Source organism: Passer domesticus, chromosome 4, assembly GCF_036417665.1.
Source record: "Passer domesticus isolate bPasDom1 chromosome 4, bPasDom1.hap1, whole genome shotgun sequence".
NCBI classification, from domain to species: Eukaryota; Metazoa; Chordata; class Aves; order Passeriformes; family Passeridae; genus Passer; species Passer domesticus.
Genome location: NC_087477.1, coordinates 21,740,784 through 21,753,302, shown reverse-complemented (window position 1 = coordinate 21,753,302; position 12,519 = coordinate 21,740,784). Strand labels below are relative to the sequence as shown.

At 37.5% G+C, this 12,519-nt stretch overlaps 1 long non-coding RNA gene across 4 annotated transcripts in view; it reads right to left on the bottom strand.

The window, feature by feature from the left end:
• Nucleotides 1-12,244, bottom strand: part of LOC135298685 (uncharacterized) — a 67,473-nt gene extending 55,229 nt beyond the window's left edge. For 3 of the 4 annotated variants that reach the window (XR_010360730.1, XR_010360732.1, XR_010360729.1), the window contains exon 1: nucleotides 11,957-12,244. This is a non-coding gene — a long non-coding RNA (uncharacterized LOC135298685). Of the gene's footprint in view, nucleotides 1-267; nucleotides 4,079-6,136; nucleotides 6,399-11,956 lie in introns of those variants that run through there. The other variant, XR_010360731.1, reaches the window with a different exon arrangement.
• Nucleotides 12,245-12,519: the final 275 nt, after the last annotated feature.

Below are 12,519 nucleotides of genomic sequence, written 5' to 3'. Positions count from 1 at the left end.
AGATGAAGGGAATTATAAGAAGTCTTTCCTTTTTACAGATGAGTATGTAAACTGAGAAATAGAATTCAATATTGTATAATTACATTGATCACTAATTCTGATGTGGTTTTGTTCCTGTAAGTCTCTCCTGAAGCATTTTGCAGAAAGAAGAATAAAAATATTATTGGTTAAAAAGAGGCAGCATAGATAGTAACAAGGTAGTTTATACACATTTATTTATTAAAGCATTGAAATAGTTAGGTCAAATGCTCTCACAGGCTGCAAGAGGGACATCAGTCATCTTCTTCATATCGTAGATACCTTACACCGTTTCTTAGTTTGAAAAGACAGGTGTCTGCTAAGGAAGGCAGGAGCCTCTCTTGAAATGGAAAATGTAAACTCTCTCCCTCTGCATTATTATAATTTTGAAATTAAGGGGCTCTTAGGCAAAGATATGGGAGGAATAACAGTTCTTTATTAGGAAATATAAAAATGCAGCAGTACAAAACAACACTGACAGAGTCAGAATACAACCTGACACCCTGTGGGTCAGGGTGTTGTAGCAGTCCCATTAAATGGTGGCTGCAGCCCTCCTGCAGTGACAGATGTGGTTCTGTTAAAGCAGTGATCCTGTAAGAGGGTGGAGTTTTCCTCTGAAGGTCCAGTGGTGGTATAGATGGGTCTGATCTTCCTCTGGGAATCCAGTGGGAGAAGGCTTCCTGTGGTGTTCCAAAGCTCCAATTGTCTCCAGGTAGGAATGTTTGGCTCCTCCCCCTGGGTGTAGCATCTCCCAATGGGATGATGTAATTTTATCAGCCATGCAGTGACACTCAATGGCCCATTAACAGAAGATATTTCCCAGAGGGAGAATTGGTTGTGGAAGAGATAAAGCAAACTGCCCCACCTGGTTTGAACAGGTAGTCCCAATTAACAGAAGATAACTGCCCCACCTCTAACAGATGACAATAGAATACACACCCCCAGCCACATCTTTGCTACTTAAGACACACTATAAAGAGCAATTGCTGCAATTAGTACAGCAAATTATGAAGAAAAGCATTTTGTGGAAAAATAGTGCCATTTTTCAGCAGCTCAGGAACAGACATGTAGGTTCTGTCTTGTTCTAAAAATATGTTTTATTAGTTTGTTCCATCACCCTCTTTTGGACTCCTTATCTCTGAAAACACCCATGAGAAGAAAAAGAATAGGTGTTTATTTCTTACTAGCATCCTGTTTAGTAAATAATGAGTCAAATGGCTATTCATCCACAATTTCTCAAAGCTGCATTATATAACAAAACATGGCTTGTTACTGAATTCCCCAAAGCAAGAACTCTCCCACAACTCCTGAATTTGTGCTTGGTGCCTTTGCATCCACTGGACTAGGATAGACAAGGATGTCTACAAATTATTTTAGATTTGTTTATTTTCTCTAGAGCCTTTAAAGCTGTGTGGATTTTCATCCTGTTGTTTTGCTCTATCATAGTCTTACTGGGATTTCTGTTTCAGGACGATACCTTCTTGGCTTAGATAATCTTTGGCATTTAATTATATTTTAGCTCTTTTCATTCTGTAGTACCTCCCTCCTTCCCACCTCTCATTTCCTTGGGGATTACTCATCTTTGATACATGCATGAAGAACAGGCAATGAGGAAAACTGAAAGAGTTGGAAATAATTTTAAGAAATATTTTTTTGTTCTGTAGTACAGTAAACAAAATTCAAATATATTAGTATAGTGTTATGAAAATATAATTAATAGCAATATAGAAACATAAATAAATAGCTGTTTTCATTTTATCAGCAAATATTCAGAAAATCTTATGGACAGAAAGCTTTCCTCTTCCTCTGATATGTATGGATGTCCTTGAATTTCACTGATACTGAAAAACTAGTTTATCACACCTCAGTAAGTTCCTTATGCCATTGTTTTCCAACAGTGATAACTTAATTTTCTCAGTGAAGTGATGGAAAATGCAACATTTCACAAAACAAATTGTAGCAGAGAAATATAAAGCAATAATGAGGGTCTTTGCCTTCTTTATAAAAATGTGGGGTTTTTATTATTGCTATTAAAAAAAAACCACTTAAATTTGAAGAGGGTTCTTTTGGTTTTGTTTGATATTTTTTATCATCAGGTAAGGATGGAAAGTGAGAAATAAGCTTCGACAGTTTAGCAGGTGTCTCACAGAGCTCAGTTGGACTGATTAAAACAGCAAGATGGGGCTAGAGAAAGGGAAGAACTGTTCTGTAATAATATGATTGTGTTATTCCTTGATTAAAGTTTGGTAAAACTTTTGAAATAATCCCATTAGATGGCATTCCTGCAGCCTGTGTCATGTGTGTGAAGCATGTCTGCAAAGAAGCAGATGTGAGGGGTTTGTCAGACTGAGGGGAAGATGCATCTAAATCCTCTAGCTAGACAGAGATGCAACTTTGATAGCTGGTGTGAGCTGCGCATTTACCATCTCTTGCCCAGAACTTTTTATGAGGAAATTATGTAGGTGAATGCAGGAGAAAGACAGAGAGAGACCTTGCTCATAAGGAAGCAAGGGAGGAAGAAAGGAGGGAAGGGCAGGAGGGAGGGGGAAAAAAACCTCAGCCTTTTTCAGTGGTGGATCTGTTTTAGAGCTGGCTGACACTGGCTCTGCTCAACACAGGTCCCTTCTTTCAGAGGTCACCCTTACAGTCGTCCCCCCTACAACAAAACCTTGTCAGGTAAATTGGATACCATAGATAATAAGCTTAAAAAAACAAACAAACAAAAAACAACATCAAAACAATACAAACCCAAACAAACAGCCTATTTGAAAGAGTAATTTTTTGTGTTTATGAGGTGTATCAAATAGATGCTAACTTGACAGGGATGAGCTTTGCACCATGCAATGGTATTTTATGGCTGACTCGGCTGCTGTGCTGCAATGGGATACTCATTTACATGGCTGATCAGGTACCTTGAGGAAAAGCTGTCCATTCCATGCAGTATGAACAGATCAGGGTGACTTTATTAATAAGAACACAAAATAATGACAAATAAAAAGTGTCATGCTTGTGTATCCATACAGTGAGTGGAAAATTTAGTGTGTGTAAAAGACTGTTTGGACAGGGGGGGACTGCTTCAGATTGGCTCAGAAATCCTTGAATGCTCTTTCCTTAAGAAAGCTTTCTCAGAATAATAAAATTTGTATAGATAAAATTATTTGATTTAGAACACAGAAGTAAAAAAATTAGTCTGAATTTGTGTTGCAATTAATTTGGAAAACTTTAGCCACAACCAAAGGAACTTTTCTGTATGTCTGTGGGTATGAAACAGTGGTGAGTGGTTTTTAATACAAATTTTAGTAATGCTTTTTTCTTTTTGTTTTTCAATAATGTAATGCAGTGATTTCTGAATTGTTTTCTATTTGTCCATGACCACCTATCTGTGGGAGAACATTTTCCTCCTTCCGTGACACGGCAGCAGCATAAATTAGAGGCTCAAACCTAAGCAGAGCTCAACCGCTGCACTATAAACCCACAAAGCTGTGCACAAGCTGATGGGTGAGAGGTAGAACATAATGTTCCTTGAACAAGGAAAGATTTAAGAATGTCAAGTTTCTGAGGTCTCCAGAGCTCCTTACGTAAGCAGGGTACTTAAATAGCTCCCTAACTCTCTGCAGCCTCTTTGCCCTCTGGGCAGTACCTGAAGGTGTGTGCGCAAACTTGTGTTGCAGATGTGGCCCCATGAACCTGCTGCCTTTGGGCACATTTTCTTCAATGGGGTATTACAAGGTCAGGTGTGTTTGGAAAAAAAAAAAACAAACCAGAAAACCTGTTGTGTGTGTTCACAAGGCTCAAGGCCCAGTGAATTCTGACATTGATCTCTTTTGTGTTTACCCTCTCTGCTGCTTTAGATACTGACACTCACAGGCTCCCCACTGGGTGTGGGGTCTTTGTTGCAGAGAGGTCAGAACTCACCAGTAATGGCAGATGGTGCCTTTTCCACATTCCCACACAGGTTATCCCTGTACCCCAAGGCTCCATCCCTTGTGTATGTTGCCAAAGGCGTTTGTGTGGATATTCTGCTGTCAATAACCAGTTTCACCTCCAAAGGCAAAATGTGCTACTTAAAAAAAAAATAAAAAAAAATTAAAAAAGCACCTGGAAACAAGTCTAATTCGAAAAAAAAATAAAGATCTGAAACAAAGACAACCACAAATAAGCAACCCTCCCAATATGTTTGCAGAATTTAGGCAATAGAACAGGGGGAGTGAAAAGTGTTTTCATTGGTGTAGCCACACACTTCTAAAATTTTTCCCATTTGAAGGCACAGTCTGTAGCAAAAGAGTAAAAACATTTTTGATTTCTTTGAGCTGTACCAGTTAACGCTTATAAAGTTGTGAACATTAGAAAGTGGTGTCAACCTTTTTTATGCATAAAATTTATTGCTAATTGATTAAAGTTTACTTCTAAGACATGAGAAACCACTGTCATTTATTTCAGTAACTTCTTGAGAGAAAGGGAAAATTTTTGATATTTGACATCAGAATTATGTTCTAATTATGAGTCTATTAATTCTGGCAGTTAAAGCCAATCCATGTTTACAATTGCAGATACAACAAAGCATATCCTTTTAATCTGATAGCTCTTTCTGTGACTGTAAATACCATCACTTACATCTTTAAAATTTTTAGAGCACTTCAGCACATTGTTATTGTTTAATAAATGCTTCAAGTCATTAAGTGGCTGACATAAAGCGTTTTGGCATTTGACATTTTGGTTTGGGTTGTGTTTGTTTTTTGTTTTTGTTTTGTTTTTTTTTTTTTGTTTTTTTTTTTTTTTTTATTTGTTTTAAATAGCAGTATAATCCATAGGTTCATTAGAAGTTGCTGTTAACACAAGTAAATGGTTACAACATGAAAGCCTAACTGGGTTGCCTTTGACTGCAGCTCCAATGATTAATGACTTCACGATTGCTATAGTGAGATGTGAAAAGTGTACTGGGCCCAAAACCAGTGCATCATGCAAGTGGAAATCACTACTATGTGTCTGTCTTCCTGGGCTGGCTTTGCCTCAGTGACTTTGTTCCTTGCCAGTAGGCATCAGAGCTTCCAAAGAGACATATAATGTAACTTATTTAGTGCTGATTATGTTTAATACAGCAGAATATATTATCTGAGAGCTTTTAATATGACTTTAGGCAAGTCTGTTTCTTTAGAGAAACAGTGTAAAACATTAAGCAGAGATAAGATGCAGTTTAGCATGGAATACCACTGCAATTAATTTATTTCCACAGCTCTAGTGTGAACCTGGGTACACTGAGTCAAATCATTATAAACTAACACTTAATTTGGGCTAATTGCAGTGTCTTGGACATCACCCCTCATTCCCTAAATGGCTGCCATTCTTGAAATACCATTGCCAGTACATTTCACTTAAACCCTTTGCTTTCAGTAGATGCTTTCTGCAGGATGGCTGGTATTCCACAAGCTATGTTGCTTGTATTGTGTTTGCTTTTGCAGGAGTTCTGTCTTTGCAACCTTCTGACAGGGCTTATAATAGTCTTCCTAAATATGGTTCTTCAATTATTTGCAAAGTTTTACCAATTATACATTTTTCATTGGGAAGAGAATGTGGAGTTAGAATTAGGATAAAGCTTTCTTTGGTTAAAAAACAAACAAACAAACAAAAACCCACATCAAAATCCAAAATGTATCAGTATGACTCCCTCATCTGATAATCATTAAAACTGGTGGGAATTCATGGTCTTCAATAAATACATTCAGGCTTTGAAGGTAATTCTGTTTATGAATATTTCCCCACAATAATTTCTGCTTTTCTGGTAGAAAAACAATCTCTTGAGCTTAAATAACACTTTTAAAAAAAATTTAATACCTTTAATATGCGAATTCTCTGACAGTGTTTAAAAAGATATGCCAATATTTTTCTCTCTTGTCCATTGATTAGCAGAGCTTACTTTTCTGCATGAAATCTTTGGAAAAGTCTACTAATTGTCTAGTGCATGATGTAAGTCTGGTTTTCTTCTGGACTTATATTAATATCCTTGGAGAGGAGACTGTTGTGTTAGTGGAAGCCTAATGCTGATATTCTCACAAACTGTTTTCTGTCAAGGTTTGGGATTTTCAGACACATCTTTATATTTGTTTAAAATATTGGTTACCTTCAGATGCAGAAAGTATCTGATGTGGCCTTTTGAAGACACAGGGTGCTCACAAAGGAGACAAATTATCCAAGGAATTTCATTATTTCTATTCATATTGCTCTCTCATCTGACAGCAACTTTACCAAGCTGCTTTTCGTCTTGATGAAGCTTGTGACTAACAAAGTGGGATGCAGAAGCTCAGGCTCTCTAGAGGTGCTGTCTGACCACTGCCTGGTTTTCCTCTGTCGCACCACATAAAACACTGGCAGTACTCAGGCACCTGCAAAACTTTCAGAAAGGAGCAACATTAGAGCTTCCTTAAGATAGGAAAAGTGCATCTGGTGATTAGCAATTATCAGGTGTCAGGCAGTCTTGTAGTGACAAGCACCAAGTGTGTCAACACTCACTGTCTGTGAGCAATTTTATCAGAGCTGGTTTAAGTGTTGTTGCACAGATTGAAGTCTGAGTGTCACAAACATCAGCTAAAGCCTTTTAGTGAACATGTGAAAGGGGCTTATTTATACTAGGTGAAAGTTTTAAGAATGACTTTAAAGATGTATCTTAGGTAGCCCATAAGATCCAGGAGAAATTCAGGCAGGGGGAAAGGGTGTCTCAGTGAAATAAAGGGTTGTATCACCTTTGGAGAAAGGGACAGGCAACTCAGGAAGTGTTTAAGGAAATTGTTAGGTCATGCAGAAAGAAAATTAAAGAGGTGAAAGCTCAGAACTTAATCTGTCCACTTCTGTAATGGATAATTTGTCTCCTTTGTGAGATTTGTGGGTCTTCAAAAGGCCACAACATTCTTCCCCTGTATTTAGCAGTGGTGAGGCCACACCTCAAGTGCTGTGTCCAGTTCTGGCTCCTCAGTTCAGGAAGGAATTTGAGGTGCTGGAGCATGTCCAGAGGAGGGCAGCAAGGCTGGTGAAAAGTATGGAACACAAATCCTGTAAGGAACAGCTGAGGGAGCTGTGGGTGTTTAGCCTTGAGAAAAGGAAGCTCAGAAGAGTCCTTATCACTCTCCACAAATCCCTGAAAGGAGGCTGTAGCCAGGGGGGGGGTCAGTCTCTTCTCCCAGGCAACCACTGACGGGACAAGAGGACACAGTCTTAAACTGCACCAAGGGAGGTTTAGACTGGACACAAGAAAAAGGGTGATTGGGCATTGGAATGGGCTGCCCAGGGAGGTGGTAAAGGCACCTGGAGGTGTTTAAAAACAAGACTGGATGTGGCACTCAGTGCCATGGTTTGGTTGACAAGGTGGTGTTAAGTCACAGGTTAAGTCTGATAATTGCAAAGGTCTTTTCCAACCGAGCTGACTCTGCGATTCTGCAACTGGGCTAATTGTGCATGTTAAGTTAATATTATATTCATAGAAACAGTGTTTTTTTTCCCCTCTTAATTCTAATGAATTTATGAAGAAGTAGAGTTCTATACACAGACCTCAGAGACGATGCTTTTATTACATAAAAACAGAGTTAATTACTGCAGTCTGTATTGAGACAATTATTATCAGTGCTGTGTGAATGTTTAAGGAAACCTGATCTATGAATTGGTTACACAAGCTGGACTTCTAGATGTACAAGTGGGTACCTGGGAATCTTTTTTTTCAGAATTAATTTAAAGATAATTAGGTTGTTTGGATATGCTGTTTGTTTGGGAAGAATTAGGGTGGTGTTTAGGGTTTGTTTGCTTTAGAGTAAAAGCAAACAACTCATTGAAGGCAAGTTCTAATGTCTGAGGTTTACACTATTGCTTTTTGTTACTACTGTGTTATTCTGCAATTCCAGTGTAACCATTAAGCCCCCAAATCTGACTGGCACCAGAAGCTCTGTCACAGTTGGAGTGAATGGCAGGGAATCTAATTCCAGGAAACTTGCCTGGATAAGAATCTTGGGGATAAAATACTGAGACACAAAGTAGTTGTTCACCTGCAGAGGGAAGCCAGCTATTACATACAGTAATCAGAGTTGCAGCTGCTCTTGCAGTTTGTCAGCTTGAACTGGTAGAGAATATGTCTAATTTTCGTTCTGGTGGGTCTGAGGAGTATCAGTCTGGCATTAGATATGAGCTCATTATAATCTAAATAAATCACAATACTAATCATAGTTTTGTATTCTATTACTTAGAAAATTTATTTTGCATGTTGTATTCTTCTATTGGCTCTAAAAATCAAGAAAAAGTTTAAATACAATAGCTCCAGAATTTCTGTCTAAATATTCTAGTTTTCATCAGGATAATTATTTCATTCTCCTTTAGATTCTTTCTGTTCCTTTGGTTCTGTCTTCCTTGAGACAGCTTTCATGCTGCTGATTCATTTGTGTGATTGCTGACTGACCTCACAAAGTGCTTTTTCTTTAGCTCACTAATTTTGTCAGTTCCAGTAAGAATATCTGAATAGTTTATATATGAATTAACTTTAGTTCTTGGTGTCTAGGGACATTCATTACAGTTTTCAGTATCCATGAACAGTCATAAAAGCGTTTAACATTAATGCAAATTTAAATTCAGTTGACTAGGTAATAAATCACTCTGTTTCAGTTTCATCTCATTTTATCTTTTAGATCTCTGTTGCATTCCTTATTCAGCAGACATACATTTTATTTCCTGTTACCATTCCTGCTTGATTCAGTTGTAGCAAACCTCTTTTTTTTCATATCAATAACATTTGTTTTCATATTAATAACCTCTGATCTGGTGATCAAAATGCTTGATCTGAGACGCATCTTTATTGTTATTGTCATTGATATATGTAGGAGATCCTTTTAAAGATTTTTTTTTTTCTGGTTGCATTTTATGAATCTTTAAAAGAGATTGGTTTGCTTCTGTGAAGTCCTAATCTTTTGCATTTGGGAGCACTCCTTTGAAAACAGATGTGCCAGTTCTTGAGGGACACAAGCTAGGGGATGGCCCTTTTTCCCAGGCAACTAGCCCGGGAGAGAACAAGAGAATAGCTGTGCCAGGAGAGGTTTAGGCTGCACATCAGGAAGAATTTCTTCACTGAAACAGTGCTTAATCATTGGAACAGGCTGTCTATTCCATGTTCCTGGAATAGGGACATGGTGGGGTCACCCCCTCCCTGGAAGGGTTCAAGAAAAAAGTGGATGTGCAGTTCATGCACTGTGTGGCACTTGGTTGACATGGAGGTGTTTGGTCAAAGTTTGATGATCTTGGAGGTCTTTTCCAAAATAATATTTCCCATCTCTCTGGGAAACCATTTTGTTCACTGTACAGAAACAGGATGAGGAAGACAATTTTCAGTTTGCTCCTTTCCATCTCCCATGGCCACTGAAGGTGGGAAGTGTTTATACGGGATCGAGAATGAACCCTTCCCTGAAGGCAATCTGTTAGGAAAATCCAGGCCAATGCAATACTGGTGATGGCAGTGAGGTCCCATGTGCACATCAGACACTGCATTTAAGAAATTGCTTTTTTGGATAACCACTGGCCCCTGCTCCAAGTGATGCCCTTCATGCAGCACTGTGGCTTTGGCTTTCAAAGAGGCTTCCAGAAGGTTCTCTAAACTGGTCTGCTGTGACTGGGTTCAGGGTTTCCCTTTTCACTTTATACACGTGATGAGCTCCTCACAGCAGGATCTCTTCTAAACATTTCTACTTCAGTGGCTGCACTTTAATCTGATTTATTTTTGATGGGCACTATTTCAGTACACATGTTAATTAAGTGACTTTGAGCTTGTAATAAACCATGCCTGGATAGTACTTATTTACAGAAGAAATACTGTTTACCCCATCCTATTCTAGACCACCTCTAGGCTGCTGTAGAACACAGTGGAGATCCCTAACAAGCTCCTCTGCAGCTGGTCATTTGAGTCAAGTAAATAATATTTCTAGCAGCTTCCATACAGAAGTGTTTCATTATGTTGTCAGGCATGAAAATTGTATTGTCACTACATACAAATGTTTTTGGAAGAATTGACAGCTTTTTGATTTATGTGTCTAAGATTCTAGCTGATGCTGATGATGATATGTGACACCTGAGAGGAGAAGAGCTTTTGTGCAGTGAGAACTTAGGAAGAAATAATACTCTTTGTTGCTTCTCACAATCCAAATTAGGCTTTGTATTGGGCAATGTGAGACACATCTTATGACACCATAGAAAGAAAGCCCTTTTACAGAACCATCCAAATATGACACATCCTATTTAAGAGGAATATTCGAGCTGTACTTAAAGGAAAGTTTTAGCTTCTTTGAACATGTACATGCTTGTGTTGAAAAGACTGATATGTAGAGAGTGATTTTAGGATCCAAATTCTTTCCAGAAAAAATTCTATATTGAGAAAGAAAGAAATAGAAACAAACCTCTTGAGTTATTGTAATGTGTTCTGTGACATTTCCAGGGCTGACTAAAAGAACAAAGGCAAATAATAATAAAAACTAAAGAGAAAACTATTTATGTAAAGGTCTGAGGGGTTTTAAAGTATGGATTTGGATATAAACTGCCTATTTGAAGTTATTAATCTCTTTAATCAACGGTCTTCTGATGTTCTAGATGCTTCTCTTGCAGGGCCATTTGTTTTGTAACTAAAACCTTTCACATTCATCAGTGCTCTCCTTCATAAATTTGCTTTATGGGATTATTAAAATAAACCAGCAACTTTTCAGTCTTTTATGTACTTTTCTTTCATTTCAAATTATGCAAACTATAAGGGAAAGGAAGTCAGAAATATGTTTTTCTGGTTGAAAGGAAAGACAAATCTCAAACCAGCTTTAGGTTACAGCTTTAGGTTTTTTCTCTGGTGCAGATGTAGACCTTTAAAAATGTAATATGAAATGCTGAAACATCTTTCTGGGATTTGTTTATGAAAACTTTTTAATCACAGAACATATTATATCAGTTCTACTGACAAAAAAACCCCCATATAATCTTGTGAGATATAAATTCTTTGTTAGATAAAATAACTTGGACTGTCGGGAAAAAAAAAAGTACAATAAACCAAACCAACCACATTCAATAAGAAGACTTCTGGCTGTACTTTCCTTTAAAACTTACAACTACTTTATGCTAAAAAGTCTGTGAAACAGAAAGACTTTGAATGGCTTCTGAAATTAAACTTTTTCCTTTCTTAACGTAGGATGCATGCAAGTAAACAGTAGATGTTAAAATTGTCAGATGTTTAAGACATCAAAGTTTTCTTCCAGTAACATGTAGGGGAGATTTAAATAATATCTCATTTTAAAATCAGCAGGGAATACCTGGGAAACATACTGCAGAATGAAATTGGAAGCTGGCCCAGTACAATCTAGTCAGTATATTATTATATGCCAAGAACAGAGGAGTGAGATTGATATCTGGTCAATGCCTAAATCCAGAGAGTTCTGTTTGATTTTCAAACTTTTTTCCTTTTTTTAAAATTAAATATCAGTTTTGAAGTATATATATATGCACGTCTCTTGACTGGAGAATTAAGATTCCAACACCAAGAGTGCCCGTTTCTCCCTAGGACATTACTAGCTCCCATTCCCAACTTGTCTTGTAGGTACAATATTAAAAAATGACAATATTAAAACAGACAATATTTAAAAAAAATCACTAAAGACATCGAGTCTTGTTTGAAAAATTCAAGTGGGAGAGTATTTATCTTGTCTCTTGGTATGGTATTCTTTTTTGTCCATAAAGGTAACTACTTAAGCTATTTGCAGTGAATTAATAATAAAAATAATAAGTTTGCAGTGAATCAGTGTACAGCTTATCAGAAGAACACAGTCCTCTGCTGCTTGTATTTTCTTTGTTGTCCCTTACATGTATTTTTTCATAAGCTGTATTTAAAGAGAGGACTAGAAAGGCAGGAACAAACATACATTTATTTCTTCTTAGAACTTACCATTTGATCTTTTATTTTCTTTTGGTGGTGTATAGAGCCAGTTAAGAGTCTTGTCGTTCAGAAGTTCCTCCCATTGATCTTTGGGAAGAGTGCTGGTTTGACCCTTCAGTTCCCTGCCAGACTTTGGCATCATGCTGATTGCTTCTGTGCTGTGAAATGAATTTGTCACAGCGGTATTTATAAAGAATCTTTTCTTGAAAATAAAAAGACATCTTCACCCCACGTCCCCTACCCAAAAAGGGGAGCTAAAGGGAAAAAAGAACCAAAAACTAGACTGAAAGAGACACTGCCAAACTCTGTGGGAAGGAGAGAAGTAGGAAATAAAGTGGGAAGAAAATTTGTTAAATCCGGTGCTTACATAACAGCAACAACTTCCCTACGTGACAATGTAGGGCAAGATGAAAAGCTCCTGGAAATGCATACAATTTTTCAAAATTACAAACAACGTAAACCAAAACCTGATGTTTTCCTAAAAATGCAGTTTTACAATGTCTGTCTTATGGGGATATATGTATGGTAATAAATTAATGCTGCATTTTTAAGAAGTCACATTGCAATCACAG